This window comes from Anolis sagrei, chromosome 2 (genome assembly GCF_037176765.1).
Source record: "Anolis sagrei isolate rAnoSag1 chromosome 2, rAnoSag1.mat, whole genome shotgun sequence".
Taxonomy (NCBI): Eukaryota; Metazoa; Chordata; class Lepidosauria; order Squamata; family Dactyloidae; genus Anolis; species Anolis sagrei.
Window position 1 is genome coordinate 128,594,809 of NC_090022.1, and position 13,297 is coordinate 128,608,105.

Consider the following 13,297-nt stretch of genomic DNA (forward strand, 5'->3'; position numbering starts at 1 on the left):
AAAGCCAGCTCTTTGGCTTAGAAATGGAGATGAGAACTCAATACGCAGAGCTGGACTCAACTGGACTTAATGCCAAGGGGAAACCTTTAGTTTTACTTTACTTAGGTAATTTGGACAAACCTAAAGGCTAGCCCATCTGCACATTGTACCACCATGTCAGGAACATTACTTGATCAGATGTAAGATTTCCTAGCTTCATGTTTCCACATGGCAGAAGCAGTGTTGGAAAGCACATCATTACACTGTAATAACACAGATTGATTACCAATAGTGGATCAATTAGAAAAAAATACAAATTAAATTGTGTTTTTCCTTTGGAATGGTTTGGGGTGTGTTACTATTTGTTTCTTCCTATGCAAAGGAGCTCCAAGAACAAAGCCGTAGGGAGGATATCAGTCATACTGGTTGTCCCCATCTTCCCTTTCCCATCAGTATCCAGATATCTTGATAAGGCCGGCCTTGGCCCATGATGAGTGAATTCTGGTTAGGAACATGTTCTTATCCTCTCCCTCACCTGATGGAAAATTATAAGAGATGCATTAGTTCTGACCTTAGGAATCAGGTCTGTATGCACAGAAAGGAGGAGGAGGAGGAAGGACGGGGGAGGAGAAGGAAATTTTCTCTTGCTTCAGGGCAGCTGCCATCGGCAGCCAGGAATAAACACCAGCAAGCAGTTCTGGGAAGTGAAGGTGCAATAGCAGCTGCTCTGAAATGCAAACAAGAAGATGCTGCCTGGAGCCTTTTCCTGAAGTAGAAGAAGCAGAGGGCAGGAACATGTGAAAGTCAAGCCAGGTGCTGCTGAGCTAGGAATGGAAAAGCTCTGGCCATTCATTTCTTTTAAAGCAGGGATGAACAAACAGCCATGAGGAGGGAGGCAGTTATAGGCTCTCAGAAAGGTGAAAGGATCAGATGGAGCCAAGCCCTAAAACAGAGTCTTCTCGTCTCTTAATCCTTGGTTGGATGGCAGCAGATTGCGGTTACTCAGCAACAGCTAGAGGACTAAGCCCCACATTTTCTTAATAGCAGAGCATTCCCAGGTGGTTTTCCAGGCAATGTACAGAGCTCTGCATGTGCATGTGTGTTGCCAGATCATCCATCTGGGCAGCTTAGAAATTTTCCCCTTTTTGGGCTACAACTCTCAGAATCTTCTAGCCTGTGAGGGTTGTACCTTTTTGTTTAATTCCTGGTAGCTGTATTTTTTTAAAAAACCACAACTCTCAAATCCCTGGGATTCTTCTTCTTAGAGTTTGATTCATTTACTGTATTTTTACACACACTCTTGTTTGCTGGTACAGTTTTGTTTTGATGTCATTTCTTATTTTAACGGTTTATGAACTGAATAATTGAGGGGATGAATGTTGTATATTTAATTAAAATGTAACTAATTGTGTGACAAGTTTTACCCCGAAACACAATTAAATCCCCTGGTTCCTGCCATCTATTTCCTTTAGATTCTTGAGAAACTCTCCCTCTGTAATCCAGTCCAGTTTATTTTCACTTTAGTCTCAACACTTATATGAAATGTACGCTGATTTCAGTGTATGAGGTGTGAAAGTTTTCTTTTTTCTTCTTTTTTGAAAGCTGTATTACACACAGAGGGGAGGGGAAAAGGTCATCTGTAGTTGGGGAAATTGAGTCGATTTGCACAATTCTGCAATGAAGAGAACCAGCAAGGTATAATGCTTTGAGCACTGGACTAGAACTCTGTGAAATCAGGCTTCAAATCTGTCTTTGGTCATGGAAACCCAATGATTGGCCCTGGATAAGTCACACTCTCTCAGTCTCAGAGGAAGGCAAAGGTAAACCACCTTTGAACAAATTTGGTCTGCGATAGGCTCACTTTCATGTTACTATAACACAAAAGTGTTATAGCTTCATGGCTATAAATGGCTTCATGGCACACTGTCGACAACGACAACAACAACAACAACAAATGCGATAAATGACTTCATGGCACATAATGACAACAACAACAAATGCTATAAATGGCTTCATGATACACAATGACAAGAACAACAAATGCACTGAAGAAAGGGCAGGAGATTGAAAACTTTAAACAGTATGAATATGCAGAAACACTTGCATGATTTTTTAAAGAGCAAAGAGCATTGCTCCCTAAATCTTAAAAGTGCGAGTTTTGTTTCATGAGGCATCAACGATGCATGGATAACTTTATTGCTGAACTAACACAGATTCATAAATGAATTTGTTGAAACGTACAATTAATGGGGCTGCCATATGAATGCACTCTTCTCACCAAATTCCTCACCAAGTGTTTGGCCCTTTTCTTTCTTCCTGCCTGTCTGTCTGACTTTCTTTCTTTCTGTATTGAGTGCTTGGTGGAGCATATTTGCCAATGAAAAATATGTTCATCAAAAGGTGTGTTCACAAATTAATTCTGGGCTAATCAGACAACTATGTTCTATGATTAATTTTCTTTTCACGCCCAACTGACCTAATCAGTTAGCCAAGGAATTCCCCTTCTTCAATTCCCCTAACTCGTCAACTTTTAAAAGCCATTTCATATTACCTAGAAAAGTTTAAGGAAGAGAAGGAGGAAGTCAAATAATAATGAGAAAACGAGGAGACAAAAATGAACCAGTACTGAATTCTTTTCCTACTAATGTCATCTGATGAGTCCCTATTGCAGAATAGTTCACGCTAACTTCCTGATGTTGAAACAAAGTTTGTGGCAAACTAATACTCCACTTTCCAAGATGAGTTACATGTTTATAGACTCCTTGTTATTGATCAATTCATCCAGGTGTAAATGCATCATGACAGGCTTATGAATCAGGACTCAGCCACGCAGACTACAAGAACTGGATTTCTCCTTAAGAAAGTGCCTTGCTCTATATCCCTGATCTTGCAAGCGTATATCTCCTCATTTAAGAAACAGACATTGGATATGTGATGTGGGGTCCCATCTTGAAATGGATTTTTTAAAGATGTAAAACATTTTGGATTATATATTAAATGCTATTACCTGCAACAAAACTACAACTCTCAGGAGTCATTTGAAAGACAACCTGTAATGTTTAAAGGAGTTCATAAATATGTTACAATGGTGTCTACTTTAGTATAGGTCTCTTGAAGTCCACTTTTCTAGTCCATGCTCATAGCAACTCAAATGTCTTGTGACTTCTTAAACTGCTAAATGTTAGGAGCTTTGTTACCCTAAATGATTAAAGCATCAATGATTTCAGTTAAACTGCCATGGCTCCATCTCATATAATTTGTACTGTAGTTTGGTCAGGAGCCTCTCCTTAAATCCCAGGATTCAATGGGGTAGATCCATAGGTGGAATCATGATGCTGTAACTGCGTAAGGTGAAAGTGCCCGGGAAGAACCCCTTGATGGTAGGAGCTGTTCTGCAGTGGAGTGGACTGTTTGAAAGGTTGCAGCATGCTTTCACTGGTATACTTCAGCTGTGGATAGGCAGAGAATTTAACTCAATGACTATTAGTGTCCTTTCCAGCTCTACGACCCAATGAACCTGAATTTACTTATTGTAGCAAGAACATTTTGAAGCTACATTGCAGCTCCTCAGGCAGTTTGTTGTATGTTATTCAAAACTATAGCAGCCATAGAGTTAGAGCTGAATCAGAGAAGGGCTGAAGAAGCAATGGGCTTCTTTTTGGACAAGAGTTAATTGGTACAAGAGAAGAAGGAGCTGAGCTCAATCTGTAGGCCTAGTTCATTTGTGTAATATAATGCTGAATTAAGTTGCTGAATCAAGAAATTAGAGAGTAAGTGTGGGCCGTGCATGATCTAGCACATCATTCAACCTACTGAATTCTGAAAGCTTCCCTATTTGGAGAAAGAATGCATCCGCACTGTATAATTAATACAGTTTGACACCACTTAAACTTCCATGGTTCAATGCAATGGAATTCTGGGAGTTGAAGTTTCACAAGGTCTGTAGCTTTCTTTGCTGAAGAGCACTGGTGCCTCACTAAACTACAGCTCACCGGATTGTATACGAGTATTGAGCTATAGCAGTTAAAGTGGTGTCAAACTGTGTCAATTCTGCAGTGTACATGCACCCAAAGATTCTTGTTCTAGAGCTGCAGGCTCTCAAGAAGAGGAGGAAATGGGCTAGGAGGAAGACAAATATAATCTAAACTAAACAATTGAGCACTTTCTGCCAATCAGTCATACTAACTTTTATTTAGTTTCCTTGTCTTGATAGGGAGGAGGGGAGTCACATGTATTCTTGCACTCCAGAATCCATCGTGACAGAAAAGCGAACAAAACTTCTGGCCTTGTAGCAGGAATAATATCTTGTTCCAAAAACTCAGCCAGGCTTGTGGGGGCTTGAAAACCAATATGTTTATTTAGAAAATCCTCACAGTCAGCCCCTACTAGGCCATAGTTGAGTCAGTCCCTGTTGGGCAAGACTCCTGTCACGCAGAAAGAGTTTAGTCAGTTCACCATTTACCGTTAGAGGATAGAAATAGATTCAACAAGAGCTGATGCTGCATTTCATTCTGCAAAGGACTCCATTTTGTTCAGTCTGCCTAGTTGGGTGCCTTCAAGTTGCCTGTTGACTATGGTTAATCTATATTTTAGGCAAGGAATATGCAGAGTAGCTTACCAGTTCCTCCCTCTGAAATGTAGCCTACAGTGTCTTGCTGCAGGATTTGAATTATGCATCCCTTTAGGTGGTGTAGCATGACAACTCTCCACATTCTTAATCGTGAAGTGTGAAGGGTCGGGCTGCTGGGAGTTGTAGTCCAAAAGCATTTGGAGAACCACACATTCTTATCTCTGCCCCAGTGGATGCAGGTTTAGGTTATTTTCCCATTTTCAAAGTACAGCTTTGAAATATTTTCTTTTACCCACAACTTCCAAACTTATCATTGGCCAGAGATTTTCCCAAGCTTTGCAAAGCACAGATGCAGAATGATCCTTGATGGACTCTGTGATAATGAAAAGCCACAAAAAAGGGCTGTGATCTGTGATAACCTTGAGGGAAAAATATGGAACGAAATGTAGGGATACTAATTAACCATATTTCATCATTATAGGGTATTATTCTCCAGTACACGACAAATGGGAACAAGGCAAAACTCAGCCAAAGCAAAACATGTTAAGGTTTGATGGTTTTGAGTTATGGTCTTAAACTTCTCATTGAAATCAGTGGGACTCAACAATGTTTCGTGTTCACAGGCCCTCATGTTATCATTAACAAACAGGAAAGGCTATGTTTGATTACAGAGATGTAATATGACTAGTGAAACAGAGTATGAAAATCTGGAAAACTGAACTGTCCCATTTCTAGCAAAGGGTGCAAGGCAATGGGTTTGGAATGTTATCTCGAACTGGAAGCAATGTTTTTAAATGTTTCAACATTAACAGCATTACACAAGTATCAAATGATAGGCACAATTATGTAGGCATGTGAACTGTATATTGGGAAATGCTGGGAAAATAGGGATGTCCCTCTGAGTCGGCCATAATTGGAAACATGTGTTTCTATAGAGTTCTGAGGCCCATTACTCATATACAGCACTATGATCTTAACTTTAATTGCCATGATTCCTCCCTATGGAGTTGAGAGATTGGCAAGTGAGAGAAGAGTCTTCCAGATTCTTCAGCCAGGCAGCTCTGCTGGCATCTCTGACAAAACTACCCAGCCCAGTCTTCCTTAGGATGCAACCATGGCAGTTACTTTGGAATCATAGTACTATAACTGCACTATGAACATGGCCCAAGTTTCCAAAACCTTCAGCAACAACATGGACCTTTTACTTTTGATGTCTAGCCTTGTCCTGCAAATTTGGAGATTTAGAAAATCCACACCGATGTGGCATGAGTTGAGAGATTCTATTTCTGACACTGTCAGATGAATTTCATAGATGAAGACTGGGACATAGGTGACCATGCAACACCGTAGTGTGGCAAGAAGGGAAAAATATATTAATGAAGAAAGAATATGGAGAGACTGAAGTAGTTTCCTTTCCCTAAGTCTATCCGGAACTGCATGATTCCAACTCTCTCCTCTGACTGAATTGATTTTGTGGAAATTATTTTTCTACTTTGAATTCACCTTGCAGCAAACAAAGTAAATTCAGAAGGGCATTGGGATTAAGTTAGAGAAGGAGAAAGAAACTGAGACATTTTAAAAGAACCTGAAAAATGGGTATTTAATCATAAATCTAATCCAACTAAAAACTCTAGTATCTCATTTTCAGAATTGAAGTGTATGATGTGAATTTATGGATGGCTTGGTACTAGAAACCACCCAAGAATATAGAGTCAGCACTCCACATTTGCTGGGTTAAGGGGCATAAGACTGCCATGAAAGTGGAAAACCAGGAATAAAGAAATTCCTTTTTTAACCTAGGAGAACTGTGTGGAAGGGCCCTAGGAGAACATTTCTCTGGGAATTTCTGAGTATTCTAGCATGCCTTTTGGTCAACTTTGGCCAGAAGCCAAACATAAAATCACACAGAGATTCCAAACAGGTGTTCTTTCTAGAAAAAATTTAAGTCCTCCAGCCAGAGGTGGCCCTATGTAATTTTCAATGGTAAGCAAACAGTATTTTGGTGCCCCCCCCAACCAATCACTGATATATATTTTCTGTTCGTCGTGGGAGTTCTGTGTGCCATATTTGGTTCAATTCCATCATTGGTGGAGTTCAGAATGCTCTTTGATTGTAGATGAACTATATGTCCCAGTAACTACAACTCGCATATGTCAAGGTCTATTTTCCCCCAAGAGCACCTCAAGAGCGCCCCTGGGCAAAATCAACTATATTGCAAATGCTTACTTTGCATAATGGGTTGAGCCGCCCCTGCCTCCAGCATGACTGGAGGAAGCTGGCCATATAGGCACACTGGAGGACTTAAGGGAATCTAAAGGGAACATTTTAACCAAATCCATTAATACTGTAATTGATGCCAGAAATTTGAGGTTTTTCAAAGCCCCGTGGATAATGAGGGATACATGGCAAGCTTAGCTAACCATGGATGTTTCAAGTCAGGAATCTCACCAGGTTGAAGGCAAAAGATAGATACTGCGCAGGAGGGACACTTGTACAGCAATTGGTGCTCAAAAGGGTACAATGTAAAAGCATAGTCATAAGCAGGCATTTTTATACACAAAAGTTCTCATGCATTAACATTGCTATGCTTTGAAAATACTCCCCTTTCCTGGTTGGCCAGCGCTGAGAAGCCAGCAGCTGTTTCTCAGGTCTCTGAGCCAGTGCACATCCTGATTGGAGGAGGGCACGGTGATGCTGCTGAGGATGTCCTTTCCAGTTGGGCAGGGAGGTCCTGGGGCTTCCAGTGGGCTGGCGGAGGCAATCCTGGGGGAGAGGTCTCCGGAGGCGGGGGGGGGGGCTATGCTAACCCCCTGGGTGTGTAGCAATGGAATGCTGGAGATAAAGAAAAGTCCAAAAAATGATTTGAAAGAATTATGCAGATTTTGGGTCCCAGCGAAGAGGACAAAGAGAGTTGTTGTTCTAGACATCTTCCCATGCTGGGGAGACAAAGAAAGATTCCCAAAGGGGTCTATTGTTGATGGAATTGCAATCAAAGTTTCTTCCTAGACTTTTGTCCCATGGATAGGTGAAATCCCCAAAAGGAAAGTTTCAAGTAGCAGGCAGATGGCCTCCTGTTGAGATCCAGGAAGGTCCTTTGTTCCATAGAGTATGTCCCATCTCTGATTCCCACACAAGACAAGGAATGAGTATCTGGAATTGCTCAAGAGGTTGTTTGAGAGGTTACTGCAGTTCATGAGTTCATGTACATTTGCCTTCTATTTTATATGGGTCAATAATAATAATAATAATAACAATAGCAATAATAATATAGTTCAGGTGCTGTTCTTGGTATAGACTTTGAGAGGGTGAAGAGAGGGGTGTGTGCAGAAGTCATTGATACTATGTATATGTTTAACTGTTAGAATATATTCGTGTTGGTAACAGTAGCTAAAACTAGAGTTAATTGGTTTGAATGCACAGTGAGCGTTGCCAAGGAGACCAGGCAGGAGAGTGAGAAGTGGGCAGAGCCAAGCAAGAAAATGTTATGTGCGTCTTTGGAAAAGGACAGTTGAGAGTGGAGAGTCTGAGTGTGTGAGTGAGTGTGGAGGCATTGAAAAGCCTGGGAGAGCAGTGTGTGTGAATAGCGGAAGGTTTTTCAGTCTAGGAGGGCTGAAGGGAGAAACCTAACCAGTTTCTTTAGTCAGAGGAGACTAAAGGAAGCTTGTTAAGATCACTAGTCAGGGAAGGACTAGAGATCAGATATTTGGTCAAGGAAAGATCAAATTGGAACGCTATTCATATTAGGAAACATCGTTCATTAAAGTGCTTCACCTCAGTAAAAGTTAATCACGAGTTGTGTCATCTAGAAGAGTGGACTGTATTACAAACTAAGTTATATTCAAAGTTCTATAAGTCACGTAACAGCCTGCAACCATACGCTTTGTACATAATAAACTTGTTAACTTTTGTTGAAGACCGTCTCATCTCCATTAATCTGCGTCTGTGGAGCCAGATCTCATCGGCGATGCCTCACGTTGGTGGCAGTTATCTTAATTTACAAGTAATAATTGGCCTCCTCTATAATAAATTCTTATACACAATTGAGGCCTGAGATCAATTCCCTCCATAATCATCCACACTGTGCAATTGTTGGGTTTGCACCTTTACAATTGGTGGCAGAATTAGGAACGTCTGTACAAATTGGTGACAGCGGGTGGGATCTTTAAAGATAAAAATCCCTATACCCTGTCTATTGTAAGAACAGACGGTACAATTGGTGGCAGCGGTGGGATATTTAAAGATAAAAATCCCTATACCGTGTCTATTGTTGGGTTTGCACCTGTACAATTGGTGGCAGAATTAAGAACATCAGTACATCAGTGCTGAGCATAAGATGGGAAAGGTTATTTGTCTTATCTGTTTTAATTCATCCCCATTGCTCATGCACATATTCGCATAGGAAAAAAGAAATATAGAGAGATATACAGTAGCAGGGGGTCTGGAAATGGAAGTGCTTTTGATACATTGTAGCTCTTTGGGTTGTAACTTAGCTGGGGGAAAGGCAGAGGGAAAGATCATGAAGCAATCTCCAGCTAAATCTGCAAAAGTCAAAACTGCAAATATGTGGAAATGTCTGAACTTCCCTCACATTTGGTGAAACATTATAGAGTTGGAAAGCCAAATGCTTACTAAAGTTGAGGGGATTGTACATCTTGGCACAGGAATCCAGCACGTATGCTATTGACAAAACCATTCATGCCACCCTGCTCCTGCCTGCCATGTGCATGACAGCAGGAAGTTTGGCTCAGAAACCAGTTCCTGCAGCCAGATCAGATCGTGGAGTAACAGTATCTTTTATCCACTGTTCCATACAGTACATCCAAATCTTATTTGGTTGTTCCTGTTGATCTCAGCAGTTGATCACTACAGCCAGAAGCAGCATTAACCCTTCCAAATGCACACGTGTTGATCCATGCAGCCACTTAACATGCTCTACACACACCATGAGCTTCTGAAACCAATGCCTGATATGTAAAATGTTATAACCATTCTGCTCCTTTTGTCTTGACATGGGGAACCCTCTGATCTCCCATCTATTTGAAAAATAAAGGAGCAACATGTTGCATCAGTGCTCCCTTAATACTCTGAACTCATTAACTTCTCTAAAGAAACTTAAATACAAATACAAGTGAGTCTCATGTGAATGGTTTATGACCAGTAATACCACCAGGACAGGACTCCAATTTAGGAAGGATCCAAAATGCTGCAAATCTAGCTTGTTAAATTTTGATGTATATATACCTGTCTCAAAAAGGTGGGTCTTGGAAATCTTTGCAATGCAGGCACCAAAATGATCTAAGTGTGCTACTGCTTGTGGTATCGTTATGGAGCCATCTTGAATTTATATAAATTTACATGGTCTTTTGTTTTCAGATAGTGAATTAATTATGATTTCCCCCCAGCTTCTGGCAAACCATTGTATTCAAACTATGGGACATATTTCAATCATTACCCTTAAAGTAGAAGCCAGTGCATTTCATTAAGTTGTAAAATCCAGAATATTTGACCTGGATTGGATGGAGTTGATGAAACAAGTCTGACCTGGTTTCATCACTGAGGAAAAAGGCTGGAGTCATTTGTGGACTGGAGGAAACACATAATTAACCTTTGCTTTTCCTTTAGTTGACTTCTGAATGGGAGATAGCTAATGTGAGGTAATCCCTTTATTTGTTATCTTGTATCTAAAGACCCCCTGATCATGTTACTTATTAAGCCAAATTACCAACCTTGTCCCTTTGCAATCCTCTATAGTGATGAGGTTTCTCATGAAAAAGTTAACCCAGGATAATTGTATTGGTTTAATCAATAATCTGAGAATCTCTCCTTTGATAAATACTGGAGAGATGCTAAGCATGTTGACTCACAAGTAAGTGCTACTGACTTCAATAGAACTTTCTCTCCAAATAGTTGTGTATTGGATTACAATATTAATTTACAATGCCATTGCTTCCAAAATACTATCATTAGTTAAAAAATGATTGAAAACACTGGAAGATATTTGCAATTTCTGTTAGTTTTGTTCCTTACTTGCCTTAGCCACAAGGTCTCTTGTAACTGTATTTTAGTATCCTGCTGCCAGATGTGAAAGCCACAATGGGAAAATACAAGGAGAAGTCAAACTGTGCTCTGATCTTTAAATGGAATGCCATTGGTTTTGGTCAAAAGCCCATGGGCAGATACCCAGACAGATCTCAGATCTTCAGGGAAGCCAAGAGCATCTGGGAATGGCGGCATGTCTTTTGGACAAATATTTTTGATGGTTTTTGCCTTAGGGCTGAATCACAGACATTCTGGCCATTACAGCCCAAAGTAAGGATTTCCTGCCTTTCTTGGATCTGACCAGAGGCACAAACACTATAGCAACAGAGTTTAGCAACTCAGTGGGGAGAGAACAGCATGATCTGGTTTCAGTGGGGAAAATGTTTTTTGATTTATAATTCAAGAAAAGCCTCTGCTCCTAATTTATTTGAGAAGTGATTTGGAGATTAGTTGATTTCAAAGGCCCGAAGAATTGCCAGGCATTGTGGGTGAAACCTTCTCCCTTTCCGAAAGTAAAAGGTTTTCTATTGCTTTATGCTGGGAAGGCAGCTGGGCTTCTCTAAATAACTCTCAACTATTTCAAGATAAACGGAGCTGTCGTCTAGGACAGAAATATTTCAGTGTGCCTTTTTGGGTTTAGCAAACATTCCTCTCTCTTGAATACATAATTCTGTATGAAAGTTGTGATCCTGAGCTCATTTACTGAAGAATAAACTTTACGGAACATTGCAGAATTTAATTCTGGAGAAGCAAACAAGATGAAGTGTCAGTAACACAAGAGTGTAAATTTATGGGAACAATGACTTCTGGTTCCAGTGTATTTGTATGGAGATTTAAGCACTTCCTTCTTGTTCAGCAGCAACACACACCATTGTATTGTGTTTTAGCTATGCTTATTTCCTCCTCCTTATTTTGTCTTTCATAGAATACATCATAAGGTATTATATTTTATCTGGCCAAGCAACGTCCCCTGAAAACATGGGAGTAATTGCTACAAAGCACTACAAATGTGAGATTTTCATTTGTGGGGAATATCCCAGTTAGGGTCGGAAAATGAAGATATTAGAATCTCTGTATGTTCATACACTCGAAAAATACAGGGTTTTTTTTTTTATGTTGGTTTGTTCCTGGGTTATGTATGTTGGTTCCTGATTGGCTGTATTCTAAAAACATGGCAACAGTTGACTAGAGGGTGAAAACTTTATTCTGGAAGAGAAACTTCATCCTCCACATGTTTAATGAAATTTATGACACACAAACAAAGGTTTTTCTCTCTCCATGTAATCAACTTTCCCCATGTTTTTTATGATAAAAGCAATGTGGAACAGACATGTATTACCCAGGAACATCACCCCGTAGTTCCCAGGCACAAGTACATGACCAAACCTGTCTGGACATATGGCCATGCAGCCTCTGAATGATAAAAATAACTACGTTCTGTTCCTGGCTTGAAAGTGCCAGTTCCTGTTTAATGATGTAATCCTGACTTTGAAAGTAGCGGTACTACGCCACAAACTTTTTTGTGTGCCACAAAATTCATTAAACATGTGGAGGATGAAGTTTTTCTTGCCAGGACAAAGTTTTCACCCTCTAGTCAACCTTTGCCATCTTTTCAGGATAAAAGCAATGAGGAATAGATATGTATGACTGAGGATCAAAACTCATACAAACGATGTGCATATTCGCATCTGCACATTTAAATTTTGTTTTTTTAAATGCTGAAATTCCCAGTTGATGTCCCGCGGTGGCCATCTTGTGGACTTCAAAATCCCATAACGAAAGAGTAAGTTTGGACATTGAAGGCAGAAATCCTGGAACCAACAGGTCTGTGTGTGGACCTGCTCTCAGGTTCCGTTTTTTTTAATATACATGTGATGGAAAACAGGCAACCCCCCCCCTTCCCCGGTGATTTGGTGCTGTCTGGAAGTGCCCAGTCAGCAATTAACATTTTATGTAAGAGAGTATTTAATGTTTATAAAAACATAACAAAGGGTTCTGTCAGTTTCTGCCCAAATAATCAATTTATATTTCTTGGCCACAAAAAGCATGGAGAAGTACAGAAATGTGCCATTCTTATAATTCTTATGAAACTTTGCTTCAAGTCTCTCCATAATGCATCCTCTGCCCCAGAGATCTGCCATGTGTCTGTTTCATAGCCGCAAACCAGGATGCGATGATGGTACAGAACACGATCCTCTTTGTTTTTTCTGTTTCAGAGATGTAACTCTGTTTGAAACAGACTTATTTCAAGACAAGCTGGCAACCCTAACTTCTTTTCTCTCTTAATGCATAATACAAACTGGTTCTACCCGTCTGCACATCTGCAGACCATCAACTGCCTTACTTTTCAACTTAACTCCCCCCCCCCCCCGCCCCGCGCTTCACTATTCTTGACCACTGATCATATAGACTGGGAATGAAGGGAGTTCAACATATGGAAAGTCACTGAATGCCCAGCCTTGTTTTAAGGCTTCAGATCTGTGCACAGGTCTTAGAAGTAAATGCCACTGAATGCAGTGCAACTTAATATAAACAAGTTTAGACTACTCATATGGGCATAAATGTTTGAACTTTGGTGTTTTGGACTTCAGCTCCAGAAATCCCAGCCAGTTTACCAGCTGTTAGGAAGTGTCGGAGCTGTAATCCAAACCACCTGGAGGAGCACAGTTTGAGAAACTCTGATCTATACTGTTGAATTAATGCAGTTTG